This window comes from Cryptotermes secundus, unplaced genomic scaffold (genome assembly GCF_002891405.2).
Source record: "Cryptotermes secundus unplaced genomic scaffold, Csec_1.0 scaffold724, whole genome shotgun sequence".
In the NCBI taxonomy this organism is placed as follows: Eukaryota; Metazoa; Arthropoda; class Insecta; order Blattodea; family Kalotermitidae; genus Cryptotermes; species Cryptotermes secundus.
In genome coordinates, this window is record NW_019727403.1 from 80274 (window position 1) to 90644 (window position 10371).

Genomic DNA, 10371 nt, shown 5'->3' on the forward strand with positions numbered 1-10371 from the left:
TTCTCAACAATTTATTTCACGTTGATAGTTCCTTTGCTCCCCTGTTTCAGTGGGTATTGACTTCATCTCGTTGGGCTTGTCTGAGCAAACTTCTGATGCGAATTATCGAAGTATGTATAACGTGTAAGGGGTGGGCCTTCTCGGCCCTTGCACCGCGATCTACAGTGATCTGTTGTGCTTAATTACCGAAGTAACTGAGACTCTACGGAGCGGTGCTAAGCTTTTATGAAATTCGAGTCCTGAATGGAATCCAAATTCACTGCAGTGTTCACAAGAATTCTACTCTGGGCCCTATTCTGAACCGCTTGAAAAGGGTTCACATCATATTACCCATTTCTTTAAGAACTAAATTAATAATACCCTAACATCCGTGACTACGCCACCCTACCATGTGGCCTCTTCAAACGGAATTGAGAAAAGTAACACAGAACACACATTATATAAGATCCGATCCGCAGGCAGTGCATTGGGATGGTGAACAATGGAAAATTACATTTTCAGAAATGAGACCCAACGTCAGTCTTTCACTAAAAGGAGAGATTATGAATCGTTTCAAAGAAACATGTAAATGTGTTATAAAGAGACCTGTCAATATTTCATAACAAAATGGCACAATGTTAGTGACTGTTCCTTTCATATTTGATGCAACAGTACACCACACGCCTCGTGTATCACACTGGCTCTTAATAAGGCAAAAATCTGGAACTCATTAATTGTTGTTAATAATAATATATTATATTTTTCTTAACCGTTTGCCGCTACTATTTCGAATAGTTTTTTTTTTTAGTTATTTAGAGAGGGCGGGTTTCCCCATGCACCGCGACCAGTTTGATCTATTGTGCTTCCCTCTATGATATTCTACCAGTCTCTATACCCTACCGATAAATGGTGCGTACCATCAATCCCGCCGAGCAAGCGAGTTCGGCCACTTGCTTGGCGGTATCTATAATGCTTCCCCCATATATCAGAGGCCTTAGAGACTATTGTTGGGCGGTTGGCTCAGTGATCTCCTTTGGGGATATGAGGTTCTTTTACGTGCCGTAAAGTTACGACACGGGACACACAGCTTAAAGTCCCTCCGGGAGGACTTGTTCCCTGAATTTTTCCGCCCTTAAAAATTCTACGACCTCCGCCGGGTATTTGAACCCGCGTACCACGAGTCATGAGGTGGGAACTTTACCTCTAGACTACGGAGGCCGCTACTATTTCGAATAAGAAGTGATTAGCACAATTTTAACTCTGTAGTTTTCCTCGGAACATCCAAATGTGTGGCAAATTTATTAAAATATTGCAGAATTACTGCCATTTTGTTTGTTTGTTTTTTTTCGATATAATCCTTTAAAACCTCATGATCTCGTGCCTGAGGTGTAAACTTCCCACACTTAAGGTATATACTGCACAGACAACTGCAGAAGTTTGCAGCACATATTGACTTTGCGGCTCTAAACTTTCTATTCATCATGGCTGTCTCCAGATCGGCTGTGTGAAGAATCCATCCTTAAGTGAAATGGACATCGAAGTTTATTTCCGTAGATGTTAAGCAGTTGGAGCGTGAAGCTGGCGATTCGCTTCCATCTAATGCAGGATTGTGGAAGCATATGGCTCTACGTCCACTCCCTCGTGTGGCACATAAGAACAGGGAAACCTTTACCTGTAACTTACGAAACCCAAGCAACGGAATACATAGGAATAGCCTGATTTTCCCTAGGTGACTAAAAAGTGGGAAGTGTTTTCATAATTTGACAATTAATTATGGAACCCTTCATAACTACGTGTAACATTTATAAAAAGAGCCCGTTTATATCTGTAAGTTTTACTGTAATGTTTCATTCGTGTAATGGCTAAAAAGACAAAAGATAAAGATAGATTTGTGCTTGATTAAGCCTCACGCTTTGAAGAGGCGTGGGGGAAAGAAGACAGCTCAACACATTCTTGACTTCAGCACTATGTTCACGTTACCTTGACGCCCTCTGAAAGAGCCCAACGTACCCAATGGTTAGCAGCCTCTGCAGGCTCAAGATCTTCTTTCGAAATTATGGGGAAAAGAAAAGTCTCTTGCTCCTGTTAGTAATCGAACCGAGATCCCTCTTTTGTCAAATCCAAAGTCTGGTTGTTGTACCGACTGAGATACGTATCTTTTCACTTAATAATATATGAGGAATTGTTCTGATCACTCAGCAATGTGGAGCAATGCATCTCTAATAAGTTCAGAAAGAATGCCCTAAATAACGTAATTGTAAAACCGGTTTTCAATAGTCTACGACTGATTATCACTAATAAAATAATTACCTTAAGGTCCCCATCATATTTTAGTGCAGTCGACTTCTGTATCTGCAGTCAAGTCCAAGAAAAGCCCTTGGTACCTATTCTAATTAGGCGGCTGTCTTCGTTCCAGTAGCACTAATGAGCCATGCAAACAAAACACACACCAAGCACACACCACCCTAACTACAGCTAAAGTGAGAGTGATCGCTGCTGACGGCCACCCCACTCACTGCACACTCTCTGTTCTTTGAGAGGCGGGCGGGTACTTGCAACTTGTTTTATACGGCGCCGCCCCGCTGACCCACATAACATCTCCAACTCTCTTCTGGCTGGGTCTCCTCAGTTTTCACTCCACCCCCATGGCACACGCTACAGCCTTTCAGGTCCTGAAGATTATGCTGCGTTTCTTCGTATATTTAATGACTTTTTCACATTCATCTAATTTATATGTTATCGAATGAGAAAATGAATATAGTGAATTGAGAGGGATGTGAGAGAAGGGGATCATAGCATATTTCAGGGCTACTGCTCCAACATTTGCCTGGATGGTCTTGGCAAAGGCATAAAATTCTGCCATGATAACCAACCTCCAGGCCAAAATCTAATTCGGAGCCTCAAGAATATCAAGGACGAGTGATGACCCGTCAAAAAAAGATAATACGAGTACATTATTTTTGTTGTTGTTATTATTATTATTATTATTATTATTATTATTATTATTATTATTATTATTATTATTATACCAATACCGTGTATGTGCAGGACAAAGGCTCATTTTAAGAACATATCCAGAATAGTTCAACAGTCTCTAAACAGGGATGAAGAAGTGATGTTAATGCTGGAATAGAACAGGAACTAGGTAACACCTAAGGTGGCGAGAGTAACACAAAGACGATCAAATGTGTGATGTAGAAAAGTGACTTAGGAAATGAACTGAACTTCGGCACAAACAACAAAAGCAAACTGCGTGGCATGTAGTTTGCAAGCGAACTATACAGACCGAGCGACCGTTGCTTGTCGGCGAAGTTAGTGTCAGCTTTTGCGAATAGAGGGTGTCACGTGGTCAGCGCAACGGATCCCCGCGGTCGTTAATCTCGGTTTTCTAGATCGGAGCCCCTATTTCCTCGAAATATCTGCTCAGTTATCCTCACGAGGCTGAGTGTAACCCATTCCAGGCCCACTATTTCTCAGAAAATCTGGTAGCACCGAGAATCGAACCCAAGCCCTCTGTATCTGTATCCAGGAACTCTGACCACTAGGCCACAGAGGCGGTTCAACTGACTTCAGCACATTGTCATTACAGTTAAACTGCGGGTTGTATTACACATATCTCATTCAAATTGTTACGCGCTTCTCTAAAAGTGTCAATAAATATAAAAGTTGCTTTAGTAGCAGAGGGACAGTGAGTACAGGGGACAGTGAGTGCAGGGGACAGTGGGTGGTAGGGGACAGTGAGTGGCAGGGGACAGTGAGTGCAGGGGACAGTGAGTGCAGGGGACAGTGAGTGGCAGGGGACAGTGAGTACAGGGGACAGTGAGTGGCAGGGGACAGTGAGTAGCAGAGGGCAGTGAGTGGCAGGGGACAGTGAGTGCAAGGGACACTGTATTCCGAATGGAGACATGAATGGCAGCCGTTTAAGGATCTAGGGATAAAATTTAATGCCATTAGGAGCATGTGTTGTCGGTGGCGAAAATGAGAGTGGTATTAATGTAAATATTGTGCTTCTAAATGATAAATATAATCTGTATTAATGAAATTATTAATATTGTTGTTATTATTTTTATTATTATTTAAGTTATAAAACTTGCCTTTGTTTTTTGTATTTTGTTTTGTGTTTCGTTATTTTTCTTTACCGGTGCTGACTTCATAATTTGTCTTTGGGCTCCTAAATTAACAGATAAATAAATAAAAATTTAGAACTGAATTAAATTAAATTATTATTACATGTATCTGCGTATATGTATATGTATATACGTAGTATGTATTATCACGTGAAGCGTGGTACGCGTGACGAAAATAACGGGTTGTAGTTCGGATGACTGGCTTTATTAGCACCTTTGTTACAAGTTCTCTTAATCACACTTAAATACAGCACTATCGCTGATTGCACACTTTCCAATCATCGTTGCCCATGCACTAGGATTCCCAGTCTTCATTAGTCGTGTTCTGTCAACGGATTTCAAAGCATAAATTAGCACTTCAAATCACTATGGAGTCTTCTTGCTACTTCGTCTTCAGTCACTCTGGAACCTCGGAACTAGCAATTCTTCTGGACTCACTCCTCCAGTTTACGGCTGACTCGTAACTGCCCTTGAACTAACTCTGTCACTGCATTCACTTCTCTTATAAGCACTCTGCACAGACCTCACGGAAAACACCGTCTCTATAGTTACTGAGGTCACTGCTTACTCGGAAGTGTGTTTACCGAGTCGTTGCTTAGATACCATTAACAGCTATAGCTTGCTAATAAACTTGCAACATTATGTACTAGTTCAGCTCACAACTCATAAAAAAAACAAAATCAGGAAAGTAACACGAAACTTTATTTTTATTTTTACTAATGAAAAGAAAACGTGCTTTTGTTTGTTGGTATCATGAACATATTTTATTTACAATTTATAAAATTCATAAGTTTTTTATATAATTTCTGGCATAGTTGAGTGTAGAGAATTGTGTTGTTCACTATTAACTTATTCATATTATACCATTATATTTTTAAAAAAATTAAGGGAACTTGAAAGGAAATATTATTTGAATTTAAAATTTCATAAAATAGTCAAATATGAATTTTCTTGCCAGGAAAGAAACTTTATAAGTTTCTTCCCTTCTTTTCGTTTTTCTTTCTTTCTACTTTCTCTTTCTACTTTTCTTCTCTCTTTATACTTTTTTTTTCTAACTACTTATTTCCATCTTTATTGTATATTTCTCGGGTATTTTTCTTTCTATTTACCCCTCTCCCTGCCATTCTGACGTATAATAGAGAACTACGTCAGCGCAAATCTTGGTATAGTTCGAACTAGATGCTTCAAGATAAGAAGGGCGCAGGCAACACACTCTTGACATTACGGAGTGCCGTCTTCAGACGCGAGGCTTGCATTGGCTGTGTTCCAAAACCCAAGCGTTTCACAGATACATCTTTTGTTCCTGGGTTTGAACTCGAGTCACTTTCACCTCTGCACACGTAACGTGAAGACCGCAGAAACATTCTGCGTCTTCTTTGCACCGTTACATGAACTTCAAAATGCAGTACGGCTGGAGGGTGGGTACATTCTATTGCAAAATGGAGTGTCGTGTGATTAGTTAAAGCTGCTAAGTCGAGAGAGGGAAGAGGGCCTGTTAAGTTCTCATTTCGATTTTATTCATCAATTTTCCCTGCTTAATGAAATGTGGGCAACTCTCCGAAACTTGTGAATGGATTCGGATTAAATTTACGCAAAATAGCAGTGTTAAACATATTTCTTCATATTTTCGAAACAAATATCGTACATGAAGAAAGCAGTCTTCTGGGATTTGGCACCGTGTATATGTGGTGTTAACCGACGTTTCGGAGGAACGTATCNGCAATTCTTACAAATATCGTACAAATTAATGATGACTTCCGAATCTCGATTATGTGCAAGGCAAAAGCATAGATTAACAACACCTCTAATAAGTGCAGAGTGTTCGTTCAAGATTTGTGTAGATCAGGATCCAGCAACCAGCTCCACGGAGCCAAGTCCCTTTCAAGCTGCTACTGGGCTCTGTCTCAGCCACATTTCTAGTCCGTACCCGCGCCCCGCATTTCTATAAGATTGACTTTAACACACGTCTTCCTCAGGCACCTACGTTTCAGATTTCCTGTATTTCACCCATGTACGCTAAATGCCTTGCCTCTCCTATCCACGTTAATTTCATTACCTGAATAATATTTTGTCAATCGTACAAAACGTGAAGGTCTTCGCTATTCGGTTTTCTCCAGCATCCTGTTAATTTCTCTCCCTCTTCGATACAAACATTCATCTCAGCACCCTGCTGCTAATAACCATCAATTTATATAATTAGGAAACAAAGTCCCAGCCCCATAAAATATAACATTTATATGTAAACCTACCCCTGTAACAGGCCGTAAAAGCCCATAGGTTTGTGAAAGGTTGAGGCTCCCAAATCTTCTAGACAATCGGCTCACAGATGGCGGTAAAGCTGTTGGCCTTAATCGCCGGCCGCCTTTAAGCCCCCAGGGAGATTCCTGGTACTCATTCCTGTTAGACGCTGAGTCGATCCCAGGGCCATAGTGCGGCTGGAAGGATTAGGCAAATTGAAAAAAAATCAACCTCATCACAACTCGAACTCGCGACCTTCCGGCTTGTAGCATAGTGCCTCAACCAACCACTCTACAGCGTACCCCTCAACAAGTATATGTAAATCAATTATTTTTATATGAACCTAATTCTGAGTTTCATTTGAAGCTGATTTTATAATTGACACAAAATAAAACAATTTAAGTTCCTCCACAGCATTTAATGTGCACTGCCAACAAAGAAAAAAAGTCAAAATTCTTTTAATAATTAATCCCATATAATGCTAACTGAAGTAGACTGATATGAAGGAACATTAAAATCAAATGACAGATTCTACACAGAAAGTGGAACTCCGTCAAGTTTCGGTGTTAGACTGATGAACTAAAAACAACAAAGGCAGAATTATGAGGGACCTCTTGCTTTGTTCCAGTGCTCCCATAACTTTCTCATTTTCATCTTATTGTTAAAGGATGTAATTTTCTTTTTCTCTTATTGTAATTGCTAGAAGCACGAATCAATAATGTATAGGGCAAAGTTCTTTAAATAATATTTTAAAAGTCGTTGTTTCCTCCGAGCAAGCACAGAACATCTCCATGGTAATCAGTTAATAATGTTTAAGAAAGCAATGACTCTTCTTGGAAGAAAAAAACGAAAATAAGCTGTGAGTCGTGTTATTCAATAGTAAGACAGTATATACAGGGTGTAAATAAATATTTGTTACAACACTCTGTGGTAGATAGATGGGTTCAATCTGATCATAATTTGTTATTACATCCATGTCCGGAAACGCTTCCTTTTGGCACTAAGGTTCAAAAAGTTTCCGAGAGGATGCATAAGTTTTAGGGGCTGTTATCGTTGTTTTACATTGTAAAAGTTGCTCAAAATGGTAGCCGTCGACTTCATTGCATGTTCTGTACCGCCTGGCCATGTTTTGCTGAACTCTTTGAAAGATTCCCGACATTTCCCGGATGGTTCCAGCTGCTACTGCAATTCTTACCACAAGATCACGTTGTGTCTCCACTGGAGCCTCGTACACCAGGCTTTGCATGTACCCCTAGAGAAAGGAATCAGTGGATTCAAGACAGGGGAGCGATAGGGCTAGGGTATTGGGCCCCCACGTGCAATCCATCTGTTGCCAAAGGTTTGATCCAAATACTCACGGACGACATTAGGGCAGCGTCCTGGGGTGTCAAGCTGGAACCGCATTTCACGACGGACTTCCAAAGGCACCAATTCCAGTAGCTCGGTAACGTCTCTTGGAGAAATGTTAGGTAAATATCACCAATAAGTCGTAGAGGTAAGAGGTAAGGGTGTCATCCTTCATATTTCAGAGGCCCCAGCGCGTAAACAAAGCGTTTCCGGACATTGGTGTATTAGCAAAACATGAACAGATAGAACCCCTCTATCTACCACAGAGCGCTGTAACATATAATTATTTACACTCTGTATAATTAGTACTGCGCTGTGAAGCGTTAAATGACATCAGATTCTCCACTCCAGGCCTCAGTCAGTTGAATATGCGCATTTGTAACAATTAAAAGCCACAAAATTGTTTGGCTTTTGTTACTCTCAGCGTGACGTGTTAAAGAGGCCATTAGTTTATTTATCAACGCTGTCAGTTATTTGTATAAAGTTGGGAGATAAGATGATTAATGGATAATTAATTTGAAAGGATATTGCAAGAAGCGACCGTAGTTTAATTTGAGGTACTTCCATGGCGTTTACCTCGAGGAACTTAGGAATCACACAGCAAACTTCAGTCAGGACAACAAACGACCCGGCGGAAGATATTCGAGCAGAGCACCTCTGAAATGCAAATTATCCTTGAGCCAGTTTCTTCGATCGAGGGGCCATATTGTTTTGCTTCTTTCAGATTAAAGCCACACCGAATGGTGTTCGGATTCATGCGTTTCGGATCTCTTACGTCACATTCCTTCTGTTACAGTATCTGTTTCCACAACAATTTGGACGTAATATGACCTTAGTCATTTTCTACTTACACAGATGTAAGGCGATTCATTCATACTTGCTAGATCGTCATTATCATAATCGTCATTACAGACTTTGCAGAATTGGATTCAATGTCTTATTATTTCTGGCCTCTGCATCGTCTCGTCTGGTAATCAGGATCTCTTCGTCTCAGCGATTTCTTTTCATTTATCTTATTTCTTCTTCTACCTTGGCGGACTAAGCTCTTTGTGGACTCCTTGGACGGGTAATCCGGCCAACGCAAGGCCGCTACCTACAGAGAAGAAAACTAAAATTATACAAAAGCAGACGAATACACATGTGCCGAGTGGGATTTGAACCCACGGTCTAAAGTACGTTTTGCGCCCTAGAAAGCGAGGTCATATTCATTCTATGTGTTGCAGTAAATTCGTTTGTCAATTTTTCATGTTACAAATTATATTTAAAAATTGTTATACATGAAATAATAACCGTTTTGAAATGAACAAAAACAAGTGTCTTCAGAGACTGTTCTTCTCCTAGCGGCATTAATAATCTCATTTATGAAGAGTTCTATCTTCTGAGATATAACGCCGTGTAGACCAGTGAACGGCCGATCACAGTGGCCGCGCCTTGTGGGGCATCAGCTGTCTTCGCTCGTTCGAACGCTGGGGTCGTGAGTTCGAATGCCACTCTATGTATGGATGTGTGTGTTCGTTCATTCTGTGTTTATGTTCTGTGTGTAGGTAGCGGCCTTCTGACGGGCTCATCACCCGTCCAAGGAGTTATATCTACTGTATATAGATCAAGAGACTGAAAAAGCGGCCAAAGTCCAACAGAGGGCTATAGAGCCATAGATAAATAGACCAGTGAAAGTCATCCGACGTTTCGGTCGTGGCCTTATTTAAGGTAATGTTCTGACATTTGCCTTGAGTGACAGGAACTAACACAATCCTTAGTTATAACAGTCACAATTCCGACCGAGATTCAAACCGGGTGCCTTCGGAATACAATATGATCACTATATATTCTACTAAGCGGTGAGACTGTTCAGTTTCAATAGTTAATAAAAGCGATAATAATGATAAGTAATTACACAAATAATGACGATTGCAACGATAATAAAGCTGACTGCATTCCTTGTTATGAGAATTTCTTAACAAAGAGCGTTTCAAGAACCTGTTCAATTCTGGAAATGTTTCTTATTATTCAAAACAATAATTTTGCCATTTGTTTCACATGTATGAAGCCAGGATAGCTCAGTTGGTATAGGGAAGTGTAACGGGCTAAAAGACCGGGTTTCGATTCCCGTCAGGGGGAATATATTTTCTCTTCTTCACAGTGTCTAGACCGCCTCAGGGACCCAACTAGCCTCCCTTTCAATGGGTACAGAGGGCGCTTTCACCATAGATAAAGCGGCCAGGGCGTGAATCTGGCAACTCACCTCCATTTAGTGCTGAGACCAAGAATGCTTAAGCTATAATTCCACCCCACAACACGTGCAATGGATGGCGTGCAACCAATTAGTTAAGCAAAGGGACAATTTTACCTTTACTTTTCCCGTGGGTGAGAAATTTGCTCACATGTTTAAGAATAAAGAACACACATTTGTAGAATCTGGAAACTGCGTGTTTGAGAAAATATTTAGAACTTAGGGATTTATCAAGTACTCCGTTCAGCTGGCTTGAAGTGTAACGATATACACACAAGTCTCATGACGATCAGTTCAGACATTCCAGTATTAGTAAGTTTATTACGTCAACAATTTAAATAATTAAGCAATTTAGTATTTCTGATATGAGCATCTTACGAAGTATGCCGTCGAGATGGCTTCATGTGGCATGAAGGTTTGGTACATGCCGCGCCATAGCTCAAGCGGTTA

General features: G+C 40.5%; 1 protein-coding gene across 1 annotated transcript in view; it reads right to left on the reverse strand.

Moving 5' to 3' along the window:
- The window catches only part of LOC111864730 (mucin-5AC), a 62449-nt gene extending 59957 nt beyond the window's left edge, over positions 1-2492 (reverse strand). The window contains exon 1 of the mRNA XM_023852214.2: positions 2290-2492. The gene's annotated coding sequence lies outside the window, so the exon portion shown is untranslated. The remainder of the gene's footprint in view (positions 1-2289) is intronic.
- Positions 2493-10371: the final 7879 nt, after the last annotated feature.